This window comes from Monodelphis domestica, chromosome 6 (assembly GCF_027887165.1).
Source record: "Monodelphis domestica isolate mMonDom1 chromosome 6, mMonDom1.pri, whole genome shotgun sequence".
Lineage (NCBI taxonomy): Eukaryota > Metazoa > Chordata > Mammalia > Didelphimorphia > Didelphidae > Monodelphis > Monodelphis domestica.
The window spans coordinates 98,052,433-98,077,748 of record NC_077232.1 but is presented as its reverse complement, the minus strand read 5'-3'; the positions used below and the strand labels follow the sequence as shown (position 1 = coordinate 98,077,748).

The window sequence follows — 25,316 nt, the reverse complement described above, 5'->3', positions numbered from 1 at the left end:
CACATAATGGCTTACATTCTCTTGACAATATGATTCTTAGAAAGTAAGTAATTTGGCCATAGGTAGATCTTTTACCCTTTCAGAAACCCAATTTCCTTCCCTGTGAAATATGCATATTAGCAAGAACTCAGAGATTGAGAGTTGAAAGGGAACTTAGAAATAAGATTGTTCAAACCCTTAATTTTACATGTGAGGAAACTGAGTTCCAGAGAAACTAAGTGACTTGACTAGGGTTACACAGATAGTACAGGTTAAGTAAAAGAAATGGGTTTCAAAGCCAATTCATCAGATTCCAAAATCAATATTCTTTCCAATGCAACATGATACAATAAAGATCTCCGAGGTATTTTGGGATTCTAATTTCAATCTAGAGAATATTTTTGATGAGAGAGGAAATATGGAGAAAGTTAACAAAATGGAATTAAAGACTAATTACATTAAGAATTGGTTTAGGTAACTTTTTTTTAATCTATAGGGTTATTATAGGATAATTGTTTTCCCATGCAGTATGTGTTAATGAGAAGGGAGATAATAGTATTTTATGTCTTTCTCTATGGATTCTGACAAAACTGGAATACTTGCTGCTTTCCAACTTACTCTTTTAACTTTTAGTCTATTTATATTATTCCTTCTATGCGAAATACACTCCCTACTTTTCCACCTTGAAATTCATGGTTGCATTTTGAAACCCTAATCATTCTTCAAGGACCCTTCAAATGACTCCTGGTTCATGAAGCTCTCAACACTCAGAAATTACTTTTCTCTCACAGAATCAGAATTGGAAGTACCTTTCAGGTCATCTCATCTGATCTAAATTAGAGCAATAGTTCCCTTTATAATGTCCTTGACAAGTCGTTATATAGCCTACACTTGAAGACATCCAGGGGTGGGGAACTCATTCCACTTTGAGACAGTGATAATTATTAGGAATTTTCTCATTAAATCTAGTTATTGGCTTCTGTAATTTTTGTTTATTACTACTATTTCTACCCTCTGGGGACAAGATGAATGAGTCCAATTCATTGTTCATGTGACAGATTCTCAAATACTAGAAGACATTTGTGATACTCTCCTCCCCCTAAGTCTTACCTTTTTTTGGCTAAACATGCCAAGTCCTTAAGACCTATATTCATGTGCCATCATTCTTTTGTTCTCCTCATTGTTCTGATCACCTCTCCCTGAGTGCACTACAGTTTGTCAATGACTTTCTGGTGTGAATTACTATGCATAAGCTCAGTTCTCCATAATAAACCTTAAAATTAAAAATTGCCAAATAATGTAAAGAAATACAAAAAAGGGGGACAGAAAAAAAGAAATAATCATGAAGAAAACCTCACAGAAAAACCAGTAGAGAATATTAAGAAATAAATACAGAAAAGTCTCTCAAAATGAGGAAATAATCATATAAAGTAAAATGAGAAATTTCTAGAAGAAATTAATAATGCTGCAGAAACAATTGGATCACCCCATCCTATAAATGGGAATATAACACATTTACCATAAGATAACTCCAGAGTGATGGAGGAAATTGATAATAGAAGTAAACAAAGTTATAAGGAGGAACAGAGGCAATGTTGGGTAGGGGATGGATAGAGGATTATCCTTGAAGTCAGCCCAATACTTGGGCTCAAGTATTGCATCTGAAACATATAAAAATCTAACAAAACCAAATTACCAAGATAAAAAATTAGAATACGGTGGCTTACAATAAATGGAGAGGGAAAATAAAATTTTCAGAAATTAATAAGTGAAAATATATTGCTAAAGTTGAAAAGTTAAGCAAAATAATAGAATATTTGTAAAACTAAGTAGAGGAAATGGAAAATCTAACTAATCTAGTTTCAGGGAAAAGAAATTGAGTAATCCACAAATTATTTGTTAAAGGGAAAAAAATATCAGTGGGTCCAGATAAATTTTAAAATGAATTCTCCCAAGCACTTAAAGAACAAATAAATGCAATTCTCAAAAACCCCAACAACAAAGAAGAAATTCTACCAAACTTTTATGAAATAAATATGGTCCTGATATCCAAATCTGGGGATAAAATGGAGGAGAACCAAATAGATGAATATCACTAGTACATGTTGAAGCAAAAAAAAAAAAAAAGGCAGAGACTACAGAAATATGTCCAAAAATTATTCATTTTGACCCAGTTGGATTTATACCAGGAATGCATGGATGATTCAACACTGGCAAGACTATTCGCATAATGAATCATATTAATGAGAAAAATAACAAATTTACATGATAATATCAATAGATGCAGTAAGACAGAAGAAATATAATGTTTATGCTAAAATATTTCAAAATTTTAAAAATTAGAAAGACTGTTCTTTAATATGATAAAAAACCTTTAATCAAAACTAAGTGTTAGCAGTATTTTTAATGGAATTTAATGGAATTTAATGGAAAATAACTGGAAGATTTATCAATAAAACTGAGATGAAACCAGTTTGCCTATCATTCCACTATATTTTACATAGTAATTTAAATGAGGGCTCTGGAAATAAGGGAAAAATAAAAAGAACATGAATAGGCAAAGAAAATGCATGATGTTTTGCTTGTGGACAATATAATGGTTCACTTGGAAAACCCTGGGGAATTAAAAAGTACAGAGCTTTAACTGGAAACAAAATCCTCTGAAATCATAGTCATTTTTGTATTTGATTAATAAGAACATGGTAGAAAAGTTTTTAAAATTCCATTTAAAACAACAGTATTTAAAATAACAGTTTTTACAATATGCTACTGCCTATCAATGTATATTTTTATATTCAATTACAAAGCAATTTCCCCACAAAATTGAAGGAAAACAAGTAAATGGATAAATATTTAGAATTTATATCTGGATCATAATAGTATAGTAAAAATGATAATATTATTTAAATCAATTTAAATAATAAAATTTATTAAGAAGAATAATTTAAATTTTTCATAAAAATAGGAATGAAGGGAGCTAGGTGTTATCAGATCTTATATTATAATGCAGAAATTAAAATAACTAAATAAGTGGACTAGATTAGATAAGAACTAGGAATCAATTTATACAATTGGCTAGTGTTCTTTAAACCCCAGAACTTGAACTTAAGGAAGATATTCTTTATTCTATAGTAATTGCTAGGAAAACTAGATAATAGTTTGGTAGAAGATAAGTTTTAACCAATACTTTATACTACATGTATCATAAATGTTCTAAATATAAAGTCAGAGCATAAGAAACTAGAAAAGAAAGGAAAGTCCTATCATTCAAAACTGATTAGAGAAAGATATAATAGTCATAATTAGGATGAAGGAGACCATTGAAGATTAGTCACTTTTTGTCAGATAATATTCAAAAGCTATGTAACTAATAAAATCAATTCATCTAGAATTATAAGAAAACATACAGATTTAAAAATAATTTTATTATATCTCTGATAAAAACCTGCCATTAAAAATCTATAGGCCTCAGATACTTCCCAGCTGTGTGACTCTGGGCAAGTCACTTGACCCCCATTGCCTAGCCCTTACCACTCTTCTGCCTTGGAGCCAATACAAGACAGAAGGTAAGGGTTTTAAAAAAATCTATAGGAAATTGATATACCTATAATTTATTCAATTCTCTATTAGACAAGTAGTCAAATTATAAAACAATTTTTGAAAGGTTGAATACAAACTGAAAACTGTCCAACAAAATTTTGAAATCATAAATAAAAGAATACAAATAAAAACAGCTCTGAGAGATAACCTACACTTGTCTATTGACAAAGATGGCAAAAGAGAGAAAAATTCAATGTTGACAGATTATAGGAAGATTGTGACTTTAAAGTATAGTTGTTAAAATTGTGAATGGGTTCAGATATTCTGGGAAAGAATTTGGAGCTATGCAAGAAAAGTATAAAATTGCTCATTTAAAAAAACAAAAACAAAAACAACCAATAACCACTGGGTTTATACCATGTGGAGCAATAAAAGACTAACATATGCCACAATTTTCATAGTAACATTACTTTTAATAATAATATTGGAAATGAAATATGGCCATTGTATGGGGAATTTTTGAACAAATTGTATTTTATGCACATGTAATAGAATACTATTAGCTTTTGTTGGTTTCCAGTGACAAGGGCTACCCCTACAATCATTGGCTGACTGGGACACAGAAGGATTATTCCTGCCCAATTTGTGTTAGTCTACAAAGAAAACAACATCCTATTCTCAGCCCCTTTTGTCTATTTAAAAATTCCCTCCTTCTAGGAATAGAGTAGATTTTAGTAGAGCAGATCTAAGATCTTGAGGTTTGGGACAGAAGGAACCTGATACAGATATGGTGTTTTCCCTTCCCACCACAAACCCTAGGAGCTAGTAATGGCTGCTTTGGGACAAAACCACATGGGATTCATATGAGTTTACTCAGAAGTTTGAGAGGAGAGAGATCCTGAGAATGAACTTTCCCCATCCTGAGAGATGTTATCACTAGTAAATTTCCTACAATAGCAGATCACAGAAATAGACATGTCTGTGCCCACTTTGCCCAAGAGAGAAACTCTTGGACAATACTGCTAAACTTTCACAACCTCTAGCATAAAAGAAGTTTTTATCTTTTTGGCATGTTTCCTACATCTAATCTTCTAGACTGAGAATGGAGATAATCCTGAGCAGTAACGACTTTAGGCAGTACTTTATGGTTCACCCCAAATGTCAGCATTCCTAAGTTCAAGAGTTTGTTGATAAGAACTTCTAGAGGAAAAAGGGAATTCTGCCCTTTGAATGTCTTATTTTTTTGGGGGGGTCTGTGGGTTCCAATAATTTTTTGTATAGGGAGTTAACATAAATATATAATCTATTCCATTTTTGCTACACATTTCCGCATTTTCTCTGAGGCAAAATAAAGGTAGTATATTTTTCTTACTATGATTGTATGGGAGCCATATTTGTAGATTTACTGAAGTAATTTACCAAATTAATTAAGCTAATTTACTAAAGTAAAGGATCCCTCACCTTTTTGCACCATGGACCCTTTGGGAAGCCTAATGAAACCTATAGAATCATTTTCAAAATATTTTTAAATGCTTAAAATAAAGTATATAGAATTAGAAAGGCAACATTATTTTCAAATCAAAATAGTATTAAAAACCAAGTTCATGGACCCCACATTAAGAACTCCTGTTTCCCAAAAAACTCTAGGGAGGGTATAAAAAGCCAAATAAAGAAAATCACCCTTTTGGATCACCCTCGCCCCCTAGCACCGGACTCAGAATGTGTGAGTCTAGAGAACTGTGGGGAATCTTCAACCACATATGATACTCAAAATGGAATATAATGCTCCCTTCAACTATGTCCTGATTCACACAGAGTACAGGAGGGCTAACTCTTCCCTTATGGGCATACTACCTCTGATGATGCTGTTTAAGATTTCAGGAACTCCTTTGACATTGGTGTTGCACTGTTGATTCATATTAAGCTCATTGTCAATGGAAACCCACAAATATTTTCCACATAAACTTGTTTAGGATACTTTGTATTTAGGCAGTTAAATTGCATAATTCACATTCAAATTTCATAATTTATATTTCTATTATATACAACTAAAACAACAAATTCAGCAAATATTATGCCCCTTTGGCATGCAGCCCCTATATTAGGCAATTGAAAACAATATAAGAACAAGATATGGTTTCTCCCCTTGTAGAGTTAATGTTTTAATAAGAGGTATGAAACATGAATTAAATTCTTAATTAAATAATTAAATTCTGGAAGAATTTAAGGCAATAACAGCTTATGCTTATATAATCAGTTATCTATATGTAAGGTAATCATAGTTTCTATTCTTGTAATAATAATTATCTATGAATGCTTTATATTCTTTATTAGGATATAAGTTCCACCCTTTGATCCAGCCATAGCACTGCTGGGTTTGTACCCCAAAGAGATAATGGACAAAAAGACTTGTACAAAAATATTCATAGCTGCGCTCTTTGTGGTGGCCAAAAATTGGAAAATGAGGGGATGCCCATCAATCGGGGAATGGCTGAACAAATTGTGGTATATGTTGGTGATGGAATACTATTGTGCTCAAAGGAATAATAAAGTGGAGGATTTCCATGTGAACTGGAACAACCTCCAGGAAGTGATGCAGAGCGAGAGGAGCAGAACCAGGAGAACATTGTACACAGAGACAAACACACTGTGGTATCATCGAACGTAATGGACTTCTCCATTAGTGGTGGTGTAATGTCCCTGCACAATCTGCAGGGATCAAGGAGAAAAAAACACTATCCAAAAGCAGAGGACAAACTGAGGGAGTAGAAACACCGAGGAAAAGCAACTGCCTGACTACAATGGCTGAGGGGACATGACAGAGGAAAGACTCGGAGCGAACACTCTGATGCAAATACTAACAACATGGCAATGGGTTCAAGTCAAGAACACATATGATACCAGTGGAATCACACGTCGGCCACGGGGGGTGGGAGGGAGGAAAAGAAAATGATCTTTGTCTTTAATGAAAAATGCATGGAAATGATCAAATAAAATACTATTTAAAAAAAAAAAAGGATATAAGTTCCACAAGGGTAAGGATCTCATCTGGGTAGCAGGGTGATATAGAGTGCCATGCCTGGAGATCTGAGTTCAAATTCAGTCTTAGTCATGTACTAGCTGTGTGACCATGGGCAAGTGATTTAATTCTGTTTACTTTAATGTTCTGGAGAGGGAAATGGCAAGCCACTCTAATATCTTTGCCAAGAAAACCTCAAATGGGGTCATGAAGAGTCAGACATGACTGAAATGACTGAACAATAACAGTGCCTACCACAGAGCTATACCCATGAAAGGTGTATAGTGTTTGCTGAATTTGATTATTTTTCCCAAGAAATAAAATCCAGTAAATATCACATAATACAGCAACAATGATACACTGCTGGGTTTCCATGAGGAAAGTTTATGGCTTACATATCACATGGCATGGTTCCATCTACTTCATTGTGTTGAAAGGAATAAATACAGTCAAAGTGATGGATGTTGTCATACTTAGGAGGATAGGTCAGAAGGTTGTCATATTTTGGAGGCAAAATGGACTAAGAGAGGAGCAAAACAAAGGATTTAAACAGAGTTTCCCAAATTAATTTGGCCACAGGGCACTTTTGGGTTTGAAACATCTTGACAGAATCTATAAATGTTGGGGTGGAGTGAGAATGGGGTTGTTGGGATATCTTCCCCCCCCCCCCCCGGGAGGCTTTGAAGCAAAATAGATCCATTTGAAACCATTTTCATACAAAAATTCTGCTGTATATAATAAACTTGTTTTGATCCATACAACACACTTTTATATTTAACATCTTAGAAGGAAAAATAATACTGACATTTCCCCTTTACTCCCCACCCAATCCTTAGTCACATGGTATAGAATTCCACTACTCTGTGGAACACAGTTTGGGAAACTTTGGATAAAAATGTTTGAAAGGACAAGAATAACCCAGTTGGATGTCATGGAAAGTACTGAACATGGAGTGAGGAATTCTGCTTTTGAATCCTGGCTCTCACCATGACTGGTTATGTTTGTTGTTCTTCAATCATTTCAATCATGTCTGACTCTTTATAATCCCATTTGGGGTTTTCTTTTTTTTTTAACATTGTTTTATTTGGTCATTTCCAAACATTATTCATTGGAAGCAAAGATCATTTTCTTTTCTTCCCTCCACCACCTCTCCCATAGCCAATGCACAATTTCACTGGGTATCACATGTGTTCTTGATTCAAACCCATTTCCATGTTGTTGGTATCTTCATTAGAGTATTCATTCAGAGTCTCTCCTCAGTCATATCCCCTCCACCCCTGTAGTCAAACAGTTGCTTTTCATCAGTGTTTTTACTCTCACAGTTTATCCTCTGCTTGTGTATAGTGTTTTTTAGATCCCTGCAGATTGTTCAGGGACACTGCATTGACACCAATGGAGAAGTCCATTACCTTCGATTGTACCACAGTGTGTCAGTCTCTGTGTACAATGTTTTCCTGGTTCTGCTCCTTTCACTCTGCATCACTTCCTGGAGGTTGTTGTTCCAGTTTCCATGGAATTCCTCCAGTTCATTATTCCTTTTAGCACAATAGTATTTCATCACCAACATATACCACAATTTGCTCAGCCATTCCCCAATTGAAGGGCATCCCCTCATTTTCCAATTTTTGGCCACCACAAAGAGCCCAGCTATGAATATTTTTGTACAAGTCTTTTTGTCCATTATCTCTTTGGGGTACAAACCCAGCAGTGCTATGGCTGGATCAAAGGGCAGACAGTCTTTTAGCGTCCTTTGGGCATAGTTCCAAATTGCCCTCTAGAATGGTTGGATCAGTTCACAACTCCACCAGCAATGAATTAGTGTCCTTACTTTGCCACATCCCCTCCAGCATTCATTACTTTCCTTTGCTGTTATGTTAGCCAATCTGCTAGGTGTGAAGTGATACCTCAGAGTTGTTTTGATTTGCATCTCTCTGATTATAAGAGATGTAGAACACTTTTTCATGTGCTTATTAATAGTTTTGATTTCTTTGTCTGAGAACTGCCTGTTCATGTCCCTTGCCCATTTGTCAATTGGAGAATGGCTTGATTTTTTGTACAATTGATTTAGCTCTTTGTAAATTTCAGTAATTAAACCTTTGTCAGGGGTTTTTATGAAGATTGTTTCCCAATTTGTTGCTTCCCTTCTGATTTTAGTTACATTGGTTTTGTGCATTTGGGGTTTTCTTGGCAAAGATTCTGGAGTGGTTTACAATTTCCTTCTCTATCTCATTTTACAGATGAAGAAACTGAGGCAAACAGTTATGTGATTTTCCAAGTACCATACAGCTAGTAAATGTATGAGGCTGAATTTGAACTCATGTCTTCATGATGCTATGTCAAGCTATTTATTCAGTATACCACTTAGCTGCCCCTATCCATGCTATTGTGGTCTAATTATTTTCCTTTCTGAGCCTCAGATATCTCATATGTAAGATGATGATAACTTTACTTGCACTAACTTCCATATAGGACTGAGAAGAATTCTTTGTTTGATTTTGGAGTATAGTAGAAGAGTTATTTTATTTTATTATTATTTTTTAATTTTAAAAAGATATTTATTTATTTAGAATATTTTTCCATTGGTATATGATTCATGTTCTTTCCCCATTTCCTTCTTTCCTCCAGGAGCTTATGAGCATTTCCACTGGATTATACATGTATCTCTGTTCAAAACCCATTTCCATATTATTAATATTTGCAATAGAGTGATCATTTAAAGCCCAAATCCAAATCATATATGTTTTTCTGCATTTCTACTCTCATAGTTCTTAAAAACATTATTTTAGAGAAGGAAACAAGTTGGTATAAAAAAAAAAAACAAGATTCTACAAATGCCACAGCCAGAGTTGTTTTTTTCTTCCTTCATGTTAAAATAATATTGAGATACTAATATATAAACAGATAATACCTCAACAGAATATAATATAATATTCTGTGTAAGCATCAGAATAAAACTATCGGGGGCAGCTGGGTAGCTTAGTGGATTGAGAGACAGGCCTAGAGATGGGAGGTCCTAAGTTCAAATCTGGCCTCAGATACTTCCCAGCTGTGTGACCCTGGGCAAGTCACTTAAGCCCCATTGCCTAGCCCTTACCACTCTTCTTCCTTGGAACTAATACACAGTATTGACTCCAAGATGGAAGGTAAGGGTTTAAAAAAAAAAGAACAAAACTATCCTGGAATCTGTGGAGCCAAGGGGCTCCAGTATGTTTATTCCCACTGTGGGACCAGTCATGGAGGGTTACAGGAAGGATGAGATATTCAGAGTTGGAGGAGTATTGGAGGTCATCTGGCCCAATGTCCCCATTTTATATATGAGGAAAGTGAGGCCCAAGATGTCAAATAATATGCAAAAAGTCATAGAGGTTTGGGTAACTGGGTGACTCAGTGGATTGAAAGCCAGGTCTAGAGACAAGAGGTCCTAAGTTCAAATATAGCCTTAGACACTTCCTAGCTATGTGACCCTGGGCAAGTCACTTAGCCCCAATTGCCTAATCCTTATCACTCTTTTGCTTTGGAACCAAAACTAAGTATTGATTCTAAGACAGAAGGTAAAGGGTTTTCCTCACTTGTAAAGCCAATAACTCTGCCTATAACACAGTGTTATTGTGAAGCTCAAACGAGACACAAATGAAAGGGTTTTGTAGGATAGGGCTTTCTAACCCTTTCACAGGAAACAACAAATGTTGTCCATTATTATGAATACTTTTATTATTTCACAGGGTAATGGCCAACATTAGTCAGATAACATTCAACATTGGCCAGATAATGTCCACATAAACTAAAGTAAATATGTAAGGCTTATTATGCATAGAGAAAAATTAGGCAGAAAGAAATGGCATAGATATAGGGATTGATGGTTGGATAAATGGTTAGATGGTTAGATAAATAAAGGTCTGTCTAAGTGTTCACTCAACATCCAAAGAATCAGAGGAAAAACTACCATGTGTTGGATAGATCCTCTAGGGAAGATTTGTAGAATCAGATAGTCAAGAATCATAGAGATCTAAGAATGGAAAAAAAGAATTGTGATCTCCACCATGAAAGAAACCCTCATACAAATGAAATTATAAAACCACTCCATGATATGACATGGATAAAAAGTTCAGTAAGACCTGACACAGCACAAACAATCAACCTGATTGAGTTGGAAGGATATTTTAGCATTTGAATTCATTGTGAATGAAGACTATTGGCATGGTGTCATGCAATGCCAAGAGAACTGGTTGTAGAGTAAACACTCATGAACTTAAGTCTCAGCCCTGACACTTACTGAATTCTGTGACCTTGGGCAAGTCATCTGAGCTTTAGTCTTTTCATTTGAAAAATAGTGATAAGAACGCTTGCTCTATCTACTTCATGAGATTGCCACGAGAAAAATGCCTTGAAAACTATAAGATATTCTGAAGGATATATTTTACTCATAGAGAACATTAACCCATGGAATTAATCTTGCCTATGAATTAGTTAGTAATGCTCATTAACTGCTTTTGCTCATTACCCAGAACTTAAATATAATACATCTTCAAGCCTCCTACATAACGATAGGCTTTAGGCTCCTGCTGACAATTACTAACATAGAAGGAGAAAGTCAAGCTTCATCACCACAGGGTGTGGGAGGGTGTGAGCCAGAAGTATTAGAACTTTAGGGGAAAAAAGCCAAATGTCAACTCAAATTAAAGCTGGGAAAGATCAAAATGTTTTGAAAGGTTTATAGGGAGACAATGGAAAGATATAAGATTTGGACAGAGGTCAGTACAAAGAAGTCAACTTGAATGTTTCCGAATGTTACAAAGATTCATTGAACAGAAACAAGAAAGGGTTCCAAAAAGTCTATAGTAGGTCTAGTTGTTACTTTCATACACAGAAGCTCCCATCCTTTATGTGAACTGGTCACTACAAAGAATAACGTAAGGGGTAATGTGGTCTAGTAGACACAGAACTAGCCACAAGACCAGGAAGACATTGGTCCAAGTCCAAGCTCTGATCCATGCTGGGTGTGTGATCCTGAGCAAAGTTCTTTACCCTCTCAGAGCCGCTTGTTCTTGATTTTTGCAGAGAATGAATCACAAGAAAGAATCCTATGCATTCAAATTTGTACTATTTGAAGTTGTATTTATTTAAAATATGGTATTTTTATGTCTGACCTCATGAAAACATGCAGTGTGAAACTGAAAAATAATGTGAACACTTAAGGGGATTCTTTATCGCACTAATTGGGACTAGCTATTAATGACAGAAAAGATGTTGACCTTCATTGACAGTTGGATTTTCCTCACCTGGGAAGTCTTTATTCTAGTTCAATCCTGGGTCTGATCCTTATCTTCAAAAGAAATTCTACAACTAATACACTCTACCTTGCAATAGCATGGGAATGAAATGTACTATTATGCACTGTACTACTGGAGAAGTAATGGTGGTGTACTTGGACAATTTATAACACTTATCTTAATGTTTTAACTAATTAATTTTTATTAATCAATTAACTATAATTATATTATTTATAATAAAATTATAAAAATAATTAAAATGAATTAGTTAAAAATTAAAATTAAAAAGTGTTTTAATTTTTAAAAAGCTTAACAGGCTTTAGATGAACATAGGTTTCTCTACTATGGGTGATTATCCATCCATGACTGTTAGGTGCTACAAACGCATGTAAAATCCATTAAAATCCATGGAAAACAAAGTGGGGCTCCATGGTCAGAGGAAAAGTTCAATGGGCCTTCCTTTTCTTAAGAGAAAAGCCTCCTAGGGCACAGGTGTTGCCACTTGGGAGCCATTATTCAGGAAAGTAAGTGAGAGAGAGAGGCTTGTTACATAGACATTGATATATTGGGTTGTCAGTGAGTCTCAAATAGGAGTTCAAGGTACAGAAAAAGGGGTCTGACATCTGTTGTATATTGTGAGGAGATATACAGATACTTTTATAAAACCTTTATTGGTAAATTAGAAAAAATATTTATGGCACTGAAGAGATTTTACGCCTGTTCTTCACCTTGAATCCTTCTGTTTCCCTCTCACTGACAACTCAATATATCAGTGTCTATGTAATAAGTCACTATTGGTTACTTTCGTGGGTCGTTGGCCCTGCATCCCAAACTTGTTAAATGCAAAGTGTCCTTTCCTGGGTCAGAAGAGAAGAGTTTGACTGCCAAAAGGAGTGTAGATTATGAAATTCCATTAGGGGAAATAAGAAGGGGGAAAGTTTCAGCTCCTGTCCCCACCACCATGTCCTGTCTCTTGTTGATGACTTACAGAGTTTTCCCTAAGACGTTCATTCTACTTATTGAGCCCCAGAGTGCTTGCATCAACCCCTGCTTCCTCCCTCCCCCCCCCCACCCCCGCCCCAAATACCAACCCATACACTCAGAAGAACAAAGCAGAAGTACCATAGATGTTAGTTAGCCAGAAGCCTTCACTCTTGAACACGTCCTTTCAAATAAAAAGCCGAGGAGAGCTTCTTTCAGCTGTTTACTTACATGGCTCCCAAGACCTTCCAGTATCTGAAGTCTCTGAATTAGTGTGTGCAGATGTGCCGCTTTGGTTCAAAAGTCCTTCATTTCAGCAGGCAGGCACTCGTAACTCTCTGCTGGTTCCCAATGATAAGTAATTTCCTGATTTCTCTCCAGAAATTCCCCCAGACCCTGGGGGAAGAGAGGTATAAGTTGTTGAGAGATCGTGAAGCAGGCGGCATAGGGCTGGGCTCCACTGGCAAAAACTTCCCGATGGGTTGAGTCCCGAAGAAGCATTCCTTGAGCGCTCTAACGAGAGTAAATATCCTACTCTATCTGTTGGCTTATTACTGAATTCCTCCTTGAGCAACAACACAGACCGTCTGCACAATTGACATTAGGAAACCGTAATACTTCAAGTTAAACACCACCCAGATCTCTTTGGCACAGAAAAAAAACAAACAAAACCCAAAATAAACATGAATCTCTTTTTTGACATATCTCCAAGGATCATTCTACTTGCTTTTTGAGAAAATATTCCCCATCATTAGAGCATATCGGAGTTAGAAAGGATCTTAGAGATTATTTCAGCCATTTCCTTATTTGTTTTTTTTCCCCACATAGGATCATAAATTTAGAGCTATAAATGACATTAGAGATCATCTTGACTAGCCTCCGAATAAAGGGTTGAGTGAGGAAATTGAGGCTAAGAGAGGCTAAATGACCTGCTCAGGGACAGAGAGAGAGAGAGAGAGAGAGAGAGAGAGAGAGAGAGAGAGAGAGAGAGAGAATGATTGAGCTAGGCTTTGAATCTAAGTCTTCTAACTTCCAATCTGGTATTTTCTTCACTGCATCATAAAACTTCCCCATAACTTCATTTCATTGATTTTGAAAAAAATGTTGATGCCTTTGCTTTTTTACATCATAGTGACTTCCCATGACTGTACTTTGTAATAAGGAAAAGAAGCAACATTTTTTAATGCCTCAGATGTCCCAGGCACCATTCTAAACTCTTTATAAATATCTCATTTGATTCTTACAACAATCCTGAAAGCCAGATGCTATTATTTTTTTCACATATTTTTTATTTTTTTTCAAGTTTTGGAAAATTTTATTTAATTAATTAATTTAGGATATTTTCCCATGGTTACAAGATTCATATTCTTTCCCTCCCCTACCCCCACTCCCTCCCAAAGCCAATGAGCAATTCCAATGGGTTTTACATGTGTCATTGATCAAGACCTATTTCCATATTATTGATATTTACACTAGGGTGATTGTTTAGAGTCTACATCCCCAATCATATCCCCATCAACCATGTGATCAAGCAGTTGTTTATTTTCTGCATTTCTGCTCCCATAGTTCTTCCTCTGGGTGTGGAGAGCTTCTTTCTCATAAGTCCCTCAGAATTGTCTTGGATCACTGCATTGCTGCTGGTAGAGAAGTCCATTACATTCGATCTTACCACAGTGTATCAGTCTCTGTGTATAATGTTCTGGTTCAGGCAGGTGCTATTATTATCCTCATTTTGCAGTTGAAAAAATTGAGGCAGATAGAAGTTGTATCTTGCCCAGAGTCACATGGGTGAGTGTTTGAAGTTGGATATGAACTTAAGACTTCCTGACTCTAAGACCAGTGCCACTGTACCACCTACTTGTACCTCCCCATCCAAAAATAAAAAAAAAACCTTCACAAAATAATCTCTGTTGCCATGTAAACTATACTCTTTTAGTCTCATACTTATCTACTAAGAGGAAAGATGTATGTAGTATTTAATATTCTCCAAGACTAAGACTGATCAATGCAATCTAATCAGAGTATGGCTGCCTACTAGTGCTGTTTTCATTATCTTATTTCAGTTATTTGTATATTGTTCTTCTGGTTCTGCTTATTTCATTTGTTATCAATGCTGGCTATAGAGGCAAGTAGGACTAGACTTGGGGAGATGGTCAGCAAGGATAGAGGAGTCAAGAGACCAAGTATATCATAGGACGATGGAGTTAGAGAAAGAAGGACCTTAAAGGTAATTTAGTTCAATCTTCCTTATTAGATGATCTAAAAAGGTACTAAAAGAGGGCAACCAGGATGGTGAAGGGCATTGAGTTCATGCCACATAAAGATCCATTGAAGGAACTAGGCAAGTTTAATCTAAAGAATGGCAGACTTTGAGGAGGCATGATAGCTTATCTTCAAAAATTTGAAGGGCTATATAAGGTAAAGGAGATATTAGGTTATTCTATATGGTCTCAGGAGACAGAATCAGAAGCAACAGGAGGAAGCTGCAAAGATACCAATTTAGGTTGATACCAAGAAAAAATTTCTAACAATTAGAATTATCCTTGGAGGTTTTAAAACCAAGCCCAGACTAACATTTTTCAATATGTTGTAGTGAGAATTACTTCTTCATCTAGATGAGACTGCAAAGCTACTGATATACTTTGCAATTCACAAATTTTGTGAAGGAATATCCCAAAGAAATATAGGTAATATTGGGCAAAGCTAGATTTGGACCCAGGTCTTCTGACTTCGAGTTCAATGATCTTTTTTAAAAAAGTTGACTGTATTTTAGAAAAAAAAAATAAATTTAGTATAAGAGAATTGGAAGAATGGGGGGGGGATGTCAAAATTTAGGCTCAAGGAAGTGAGAAGGCTAAGGGATGATATCTCTTTTGATATACAGCTGAGCTGGGTTGGAGTAAGATATCATTGTAGATAAGGAGGTTCAAGAATTGTGTGGTTCAGATTGTAAAAGAGCATCAGGATGTTATGATAAAGGAAAGAAGACTCTTTAGTTGGTCTTAAAGTTACTGAGAAATATGGACAAATGTAGACTTGCAGGCTGGTAGATGCCAGCAAGGAGATTGAGATGGAATTATAACTTGATTGAATATATTACAAAATGGAATGCTAATTGAAGAAAGATGTTAGAAAAAATGGTTTGTAAGTTCAGTGGTGATGAAAAGATCTGCCAACCCAACTTCCCAGCCCTATGATTTAGGGAGTGTGGGGAGGTATGGTATCCAAAGGAAAGTACTGTAACGTTTGTAGAATTCTCAAAGAAATGTCATGTTTCTGTTTAAGATGAGGAGGGAAAAGAAGTGTTGACTTAATAATTCAAAGATGCAGGAAAGTTTATTGAAATCCAAGTAAAAAATTCCAAAGGAAATAGTGGAATGAAGTGGAAGATGGACAAAATGGTTTTAAGTGGGCTTGGGGAAGAGGAAAACTGATCAAAACAAAAGAAAGAGAAATGGAATTATAGACATGTAGCTTTTGTATAAAGTGGTAACCCTAGAAGATAGGAATGGCATATTAATAAAATGGAAAGTATACAAAATAAAATGTTGGCAATGTGAGAAATAAGTTTCTTCTTTGGCTGAACTTAAATAAGAGAGGTACATGGAGAATTATCCCACCACATACACACTAATGCACTGTTAGTAGATCTATAAATTGGTCCACCCATTCTGGAAAGCAATGTGAAACTATACCCAATTGGTCACCAAGAATATGAATATTAAACATATACTCAACAGAAGCTGGAAAAGACCTTCTGTCTCTCTCCCTCATAATAGGGGAATTTTCCCCCCTGTTGTAGTAAAGAACTAGAAACGAATAGGAGTGGCCATCAGTTGGTAAATGGCTGAGCAAATTATAGCTGAAAAGCCTGCTTCTGGGTAAGGCATGATTATATGGGATGGAAGTGCCTTGAAGAGTCTGTGTAATACGTATAGACATTTATCTTGCTGATTTTAGTTGTGATGAAAAGCGGGCTCTTGGATTGCCTGTAGAAGTATTTAAAAGCCCTGTCAACAACAGTGTCAGGCTTTTGGGGCCATTTTCCCATCATCTGTGCCCTAATAATGTGACTCTTTTTCTCACAGTGTCCAATGAGAGACAATGCTGAAAAGAGACAAATTGTAAGGCTCTCTGTCCTCTGAAGTCCTGGGAAAGGGACTCAGTTACTGGCCTTTGCATTTGTTTTCTTCTGTTTCATGTGAAGGAGATTAATCTGTAGGTCAGGAGAGTGACCCAAAGGAATCTTTGAGTTAGAGTTCAGGCTGAGTTTTGCAGCCAGCCAAATATGATGTTCCAAGGACCTATCTATGAGTGAACTTTGAGACTTACAGGCCAGTGGTAGTTGAGAAGAAGGTCCATTTGGCAATCATGACACATCTGGGTGTGAATTTAGTATAAAAATTTAACTAAGAGAAAATGTTTGTGTTTGTCCTTGCTATATCTTTGAAGTAAACATCCCTGTGGAAAAACTAATTAAAAGTTGTGGTTAAACAGAACTGGGACCTCATCACTGACACCTAATAGGTGATGTGGGAATCCCCAATCTATAACTAGTAAAATCTTGAGCTGATGAATATAGAAAAGAAAGACATCCCCAAATCCCTCAGAGTACCTGTAACACCTTGAATGGTTGATGTAGCTTGCTTAGATTTGAGAGAGTGGATATGAGCATAGGCACTACACAAGAAAGAGGAGATTGTCAACAAAACATTGAAAAATGTTTAGAAATGAAGAAAGAAGTTTAGAAGAAAAACACACAAATAAGCAAATTTTATTACTATCATGTTAAATTTAATAAAACCAAAGTATAAATAACAAGCTCACAGGGATATATATTTTTCTGATTTCCACATTGTTGATGTTCATTAATTATTTCATTATTTAAAAAATAAGAGAGATTTAATCCACACTAATATTCTCTTCTGTTCAGCTATTCCCTCATTTGCCCATTTAACAAACAGTTACTAAGAGTCAATTATGTGGTATATTAAGTGCTAAGGAAACAAAAAAGAAATGGTTCTTGGCTTCTTTTATTAACAGTTAAATAATGAGATCAAAGAAATGCAGGTAAATATAAATGTATGAGTGTTCAAATTGAGGGGTTTATAATTTTAAAAAACCCTTCACTTTTCTTAGTAACAACTCTAAGACCTAATGGCAAGCAAAGGATAGACAACAGGGTGAAGTGACTTGCTCATAGTCATACAGCTAGTAAATATCTGAAGATAGGTTTAAATTTAGGTCCTCCCAACTCTGATCCTGGCACTCTATCCACTGTTGTAATCATTTCTCTTTTGTCTTAAGAGCATTGTTCTTAAGCATTTCCAATTTGTCCCAGACTGACTTCTCTTGTAGAATATTAGATCATGACATCCTGAAACCTTTGAAATCTGCTATTGAAGAAAAGGGTGGATGTTGGATTTTTGCCTGGCTTGCCTCTCCTCTGTTATGAATTATAAAATGGAGGGATCACTTCCCATCAAGGCTCTGATCATTTGCACAGACATTTTCTCCTTATTAGTCAGAAAAGGACCCAAGATGTTACTTCTTTCTGAAATTTATCTGTTAAATATTGGGATTCTATGAAAGACAAAGAATTTAGTTGCTTTGCTTTTGGGGAGAGAGAGAGGGAGAGGGAAAGACAGGGAGAAGGAGAGACAGCAAATTCCAGGTTAAAGAAGTCCTCAATTACTACTAAATCATGCCTTCAAGCGAGGCTTGTGATTTATTTCCTCTATTCCTCATTAAATTGATTCCTTCTGTTTTGGTGGTCTAGATAGAATATTCTAATTTCAGTATCACTTCTGTTAATCATCACCTAATGTTGTTCATCATATTTTTTTCCTCTTAAGACTCCTGGATTTTTCCTCATGGGTATATCTTGATTATCTATAATACTGATCCACACATCCCTTCTTCTTATTCTAACTTTTGAATAAGAGGTATGCTTTCAGACCCATGGTCCAAGCATCAATTCAATATAATTAAGTCTCAGTAATACTTTTGAGATCAAACTTGCCTCTTTGCATTGAGATTTTTGGTTTACCTTGCTTGTTATGTCTACTTTTAATATTCATATATAAACATACAAATCCATGAGTTTTATTGCTGGAGTCCTGGAATTTATTTCTCCTGAATGTCTCTGTTACATTTCTTCCTGTGTTAGTTATCATCTACATAACTTAGATTGGGAGATACATATAGGCATATTTCCCTCTACTTTTCAACCTAAAGCATTTTCGTTAGATTCCAAATATTCTATGCACACATATGCATGTGTATATACGTGTATATGTTTATCCATCTCTGTTCAGAAGGCTGAGATTATATTCTATATTTTATATGTTAAACTATCTATAATCTATATTCTATATATTTATATCTATATTTTCTCTTTTAAACTGTCCCCTCATTTAAAGCTCTCTGTAGCCTCATCAATTCCACCTTTGTCTATTGGGATTATTTCTTCTTTATCCAACTTAAATTCCTCCCATAAAGTCTTCCATAAGTTCATCAAATGGATGTAATCTTTCTTCCTCAGAATGGTCAAAGGTTTCAGGATGTCATGATCTAATATTCTACAAGAGAAGTCAGTCTGGGAAATGCTTAAGAACAATGCTATTAGGAGGAAATAGACAGTAAAACCATATTAGTGGGAGACTTGAACCAGCCACTATCAAATTTAGATAAATCAAATCAAAAAATAAATAAGAAAGAGGTAAAAGAGGTGAATGAAATATTAGAAAAATTAGAGTTAATAGACATATGGAGAAAAATAAATAGGGACAAAAAGGAATACACCTTCTTCTCAGCACCACATGGCACATTCACAAAAATAGATCATACACTAGGTCACAGAAACATGGCACTCAAATGCAGAAAAGTAGAAATAATAAATGCAACCTTTTCAGATCATAAAGCAATAAAAATATTGATCAGTAAGGATACATGGAGAGCCAAATCAAAAATTAATTGGAAATTAAATAATATGATACTCCAAAATCGGTTAGAGAAGAAATCATAGAAACAATTAATAATTTTGTTGAGGAAAATTACAATGGAGAGACATCCTTTTAAACCTTATGGGATGTAGCCAAAGCAGTACTTAGAGGAAAATTCATATCCCTGAGTGCATATATTTACAAATTAGGGAGAACAGAGATCAATGAATTGGAAATGCAAATCAAAAACCTTGAGAACAAACAAATTAAAAATTCCCAGAAGAAAACCAAACTAGAGATCCTAAAAATTAAGGGAGAAATTAATAAAATCAAAAGTGATAGAACTATTGCACTACTAAACAAGACTAGAAGCTGGTACTTTGAAAAAACAGACAAAATAGACAAAGTACTGGTCAATCTAATTAAAAAAAGGAAAGAAGAAAGGCAAATTAACAGCATCAAGGATGAAAAGGGGGACCTCACCTCCAATGAAGAGGAAATTAAGGCAATCATTAAAAACTACTTTGCCCAACTATATGGCAATAAATATACCAACCTAGGTGATATGGATGAATATTTACAAAACTATAAATTGCCTAGACTAACAGAAGAAGAAATAGATTTCTTAAATAATCCCATATCAGAAAAAGAAATCCAACAAGCCATCAAAGAACTTCCTAAGAAAAAATCCCCAGGGTCTGATGGATTCACCAGTGAATTCTATCAAACATTCAAAGAACAGATAACCCCAATACTATACAAACTATTTGACATAATAAGCAAAAAGGGAGTTCTACCAAATTCCTTTTATGACACAAACACAGTACTGATCCCAAAGCCAGGCAGGCCAAAAACAGAGAAAGAAAATTATAGACCAATCTCCCTAATGAATATAGATGCAAAAATCTTAAATAGGATACTAGCAAAAAGATTCCAGCAAGTGATCAAAAGAGTCATTCACCATGATCAAGTAGGATTTATACCAGGGATGCAGGGCTGGCTCAATATTAGGAAAACCATCCACATAATTGACCATATCAACAAGCAAACCAACAAAAATCACGTGATTATTTCAATAGATGCAGAAAAAGCCTTTGATAAAATACAACACCCATTCCTATTAAAAACACTAGAAAGCATAGGAATAGAAGGGTCGTTCCTAAAAATAATAAACAGTATATATCTAAAACCATCAGCTAATATCATCTGCAATGGGGATAAATTAGATGCATTCCCAATAAGATTAGGAGTGAAACAAGGATGCCCATTATCACCTCTATTATTTGACATTGTACTAGAAACACTAGCAGTAGCAATTAGAGAAGAAAAAGAAATTGAAGGCATTAAAATAGGCAAGGAGGAGGTCAATTTAACACTCTTTGAAGATGACATGATGGTCTACTTAAAGAATCCTAGAGATTCAACCAAAAAGCTAATTGAAATAATCAACAACTTTAGCAAAGTTGCAGGTTACAAAATAAACCCACATAAGTCATCAGCATTTCTATATATTTCCAACACAGCTCAGCAGCAAGAACCAGAAAGAGAAATCCCATTCAAAATCACCTTAGACAAAATAAAATACTTAGGAATCTATCTCCCGAAACAAACACAGGAACTATATGAACACAACTACAAAACACTCTTCACGCAACTAAAACTAGACTTGAACAATTGGAAGGACATTAACTGCTCATGGGTAGGACAAGCCAATATAATAAAAATGACCATCCTACCCAAACTCATTTATCTATTTAGTGCCATACCCATTGAACTTCCAAAAAAATTTTTTACTGATTTAGAAATAAACCTTAAAAAAGTTCATTTGGAAGAACAAAGGATCAAGAATATCCAGGGAAACAACGAAAAAAAAATACAAAGGAAGGGGGCCTTTCAGTCCCAGATCTCAAACTATACTATAAAGCAGTGGTCATCAAAACAATTTGGTACTGGCTAAGAGACAGAAAGGAGGATTAGTGGAATAGACTCGGGGTAAGTGACCTCAGCCGGACAGTATACGACAAACCCAGAGAACCCAGCTTTTGAGATAAAAATACACTATTTCATAAAAACTGCTGGGAAAATTGGAGGACAGTGTGGGAAAGATTAGGTTTAGATCAACACCTCACACCCTACACGAAGATAAAGACAAAATGGGTGAATGACTTGAACATAAAGAAGGAAACTATAAGAAAATTAGGTGAACACAGAATAGTATACATGTCAGACCTTTGGGAAGGGAAAGATTTTAAAACCAAGTAAGACTTAGAGTCACAAAATGCAAAATAAATAATTTGGAATACATCAAATTAAAAAGTTTTTGTACAAATAAAACCAATGTAACTAAAATCAGAAGGAAAGCAACAAATTGGGAAGCAATCTTCATAAAAACCTCTGACAAAGGTTTAATTACTCAAATTTACAAAGAGCTAAATCAATTGTACAAAAAATCAAGCCATTCTCCAATTGATAAATGGGCAAGGGACATGGATAGGCAGTTCTCAGCCAAAGAAATCAAAACTATTAATAAGAACATGAAAAAGTGCTTTACATCTCTTATAATCAGAGAGATGCAAATCAAAACATCTCTGAGGTATCACCTCACACCTAGCAGATTGGCTAACATGACAGCTATGGAAAGTAATGAATGCTGGAGGGGATGTGGCAAAGTAGGGACATTAATTCATTGCTGGTGGAGTTGTGAACTGATCCAGCCATTCTGGAGGGCAATTTGGAACTATGCCCAAATGGTGATAAAAGACTGTCTGCCCTTTGATCCAGCCATAGCACTGCTGGGTTTGTACCCCAAAGAGATAATAAGGAAAAAGACTTGTACAAGAATATTCATAGCTGTGCTCTTTATGGTGGCCAAAAATTGGAAAACGAGGGGATGCCCTTCAATTGGGGAATGGCTGAACAAACTGTGGTATATGTTGGTGATGGAATACTATTGTGCTCAAAGGAATAATAAAGTGGAGGAATTCCATGGAGACTGGAACAACCTCCAGGAAGTGATGCAGAGTGAAAGGAGCAGAACCAGGAAAACATTATACACAGAGACTGATACACTGTGGTACAATCGAAGGTAATGGATTTCTCCATTAGGGACAATGCAATGTCCCTGAACAATCTGCAGGGATCTAAAAAACACTATCCACAAGCAGATGATAAACTGTGGGAGTAAAACACCGAGGAAAAGCAACTGCTTGACTACAGGGGTGGAGGGGACATGACTGAGGAGAGACTCTAAATGAACACTCCAATGCAAATACCAACAACACGGAAATGGGTTCGAGTCAAGAACACATGTGATACCCAGTGGAATCATGCGTCAGTTATGGGAGAAGTGGGGGGGGGGGGGAAGAAAAAGAAAATTATTTTTGTTTCCAATGAATAATGTTTGGAAATGACCAAATAAAATAATGTTTATTTAAAAAAAAGAGCAATGCTCTTAAGACATATGAGAAATGATTCCACCAGAAGAGAAATAGGGAGTTCTTTTAAGAAACTGATATGCATTCATAGGAAAAATAATTTGACTCTCATAGATGAAAAGCATGTACAGAAGATCTAAAACAAGGGTAAATGATAAAAGATGAATATAAACACATAATAAAATCTTATAAGAATAGTGTCTGGAGTACTAAAGGTCAAAGTGAGCTAACTTATAAAGAAAATCACAAATTCAAATTCATTTTTTACAAAGTTATATTGGAGAAAAGAAGAAAAGGGAAGAAAGAAAGGTACCCCTGTTCAGAATGGGTAGGATAATGATAGTAAATGGAGAGAAAGTAGAATTACTAAACTCTTATTTTGCTTCTGTATTTTCTATCAAGGGGAATGATTGTTGGTCTGAAAAGAATGAAACAAAAAGTCTAATATTATAATGCTGATATCCAAGATGAATAAAGTGACAATAACAGGTACCTAAATATACTTGAGAAGTTTATGTTATCATGGCCAGATGAACTATATCCCAGGGCAATGAAAGAACGGGTGGATGTGCTTGCTTATTCAGAGCCAGTAATGTCTGAAATACTGAGGAGAGGTGATATAGAAGTGGAGAAAGGAAAATATCACACCATTAAAAAAAGGCAAAAAAATGAATTTTGTAAAAGGTCTGTGACCCTGACTTTGATTGTGGCAAGATTCTAGGATATATTGTTAAATGGACTGTTAGTGAACATTTTGGAAGCAATAATCACAAAGACCCAGGATGATCTAATCAAGAAAAGGTTTGGCTAGACTAATCTTATTTCATTTGATTTGACTGTCAAAAGGATGAGAAGATGGTAAATGGGTTTAGATGTTCACTATTGAATGGAGTACTCATATGAAGGAGATCATGGATCCACTGAAGTATTATATTGTTATAGTATATCAAGAGATTATAACTCATATAATTTACCTATATTTCAATGAAGCATTTGATAAAATCTCTCTTTTTTGTGGACAAGATATAGAGATGTGACTTGACAGCTGTTTGGATTGACTGACCACCCACAAAGAGTGGTTTTGAATGGCTCAATGTTAATTTAGAAGGATGTCTCAAATGCAGTGCCTAAGAAACCTTTGCTGGGTTTTATGCTTGTAATGAGCAAGTATTCCTGTGAAGGACAAAGCCTGATTGAGAACTTTCCTTCTTCCCTCCTGGAAATATAAGGGATATATTTCTCCCAAATCATTCCTGTTTTTTCCTACTAGGGCCAGCTCAAGACAACATGACCTTCCCTTTTTGTCATTGCTTCCCTTTTCCTCTATCTCTACAACCCTTTCCTTTTTTATGGGGGAAGAATACTCAAGCTGCCCTTTTAAAATGATCTGCTTTGGCTAGAGACTCATTATATGAGCCTAGAAGCAAATTAATCCTCATGTCCACATGGTATTTTCTATGCTATTTTGAGAAGCTTATTAAAGCAGATGATTAATTATTAATAAAACAATAAAAGCTTAAGCTTTTAGGCTGGAGTAATCAGGCATTGCCAGGACAACAACTTTGTCCTTTTAAAATATAGGGAAAAAAGCAGTACACAGCATTCATAATTGATCTTGTTTTTTTATGGGAAGTGAAAAAACTAGGCTAAAGAAACAAGATTTTCAAAAAATGGCATGCAAGGAAAAAACCTAGAGCCTGTTAGATGTCCAGGCACAGAGAGAAAAAGTTGAGAAGGATCTCATTCAGTTAAGAAAAAATGGTCACCTCTTCTATGGGCTCTGTTGCCACTTTTTTCTTCTGAAACATAGCTTTTTGCTTTCTGTCCCTTTTTGTCTACCATAATAGCTTTATCTTTTTTTTTTTTAATTCAGGATTGGACAGAGATGACACCATGCCCCTTCTCTGGCTGCTTCTCTTTTTTCAGCTTTGCTCCAAGCTGAACTCAAGTCTGATGCCTAGTTACCTTGTATTCAGTCTCATGATAAACTTTCTAGGACATAGAGAAAACAATTCTGTATCTTTAAGTGTTACTCTTCTGTTTATGGCATCAATCCAAGAATTTCACCAGTTCTCTACTTTTTCACCTTGGCATGTACCTCCCAAATAGGAGGATGATAAAAAAAAGATTTGTGGTGCTTATGTGCTGC

At 35.4% G+C, this 25,316-nt stretch overlaps 1 protein-coding gene across 4 annotated transcripts in view; it reads right to left on the bottom strand.

The window, feature by feature from the left end:
- C1QTNF7 (C1q and TNF related 7) overlaps positions 1 to 25,316 on the bottom strand; it is a 152,794-nt gene that overhangs the window by 66,174 nt on the left and 61,304 nt on the right. For 2 of the 4 annotated variants that reach the window (XM_016423309.2, XM_056802441.1), the window contains one exon: positions 13,021 to 13,185. The exons of 1 other annotated variant lie outside the window; for it this stretch is intronic. The gene's annotated coding sequence lies outside the window, so the exon portion shown is untranslated. Of the gene's footprint in view, positions 1 to 12,930; positions 13,186 to 25,316 lie in introns of all 4 variants that reach the window. One more of the 4 variants, XM_056802442.1, reaches the window with a different exon arrangement.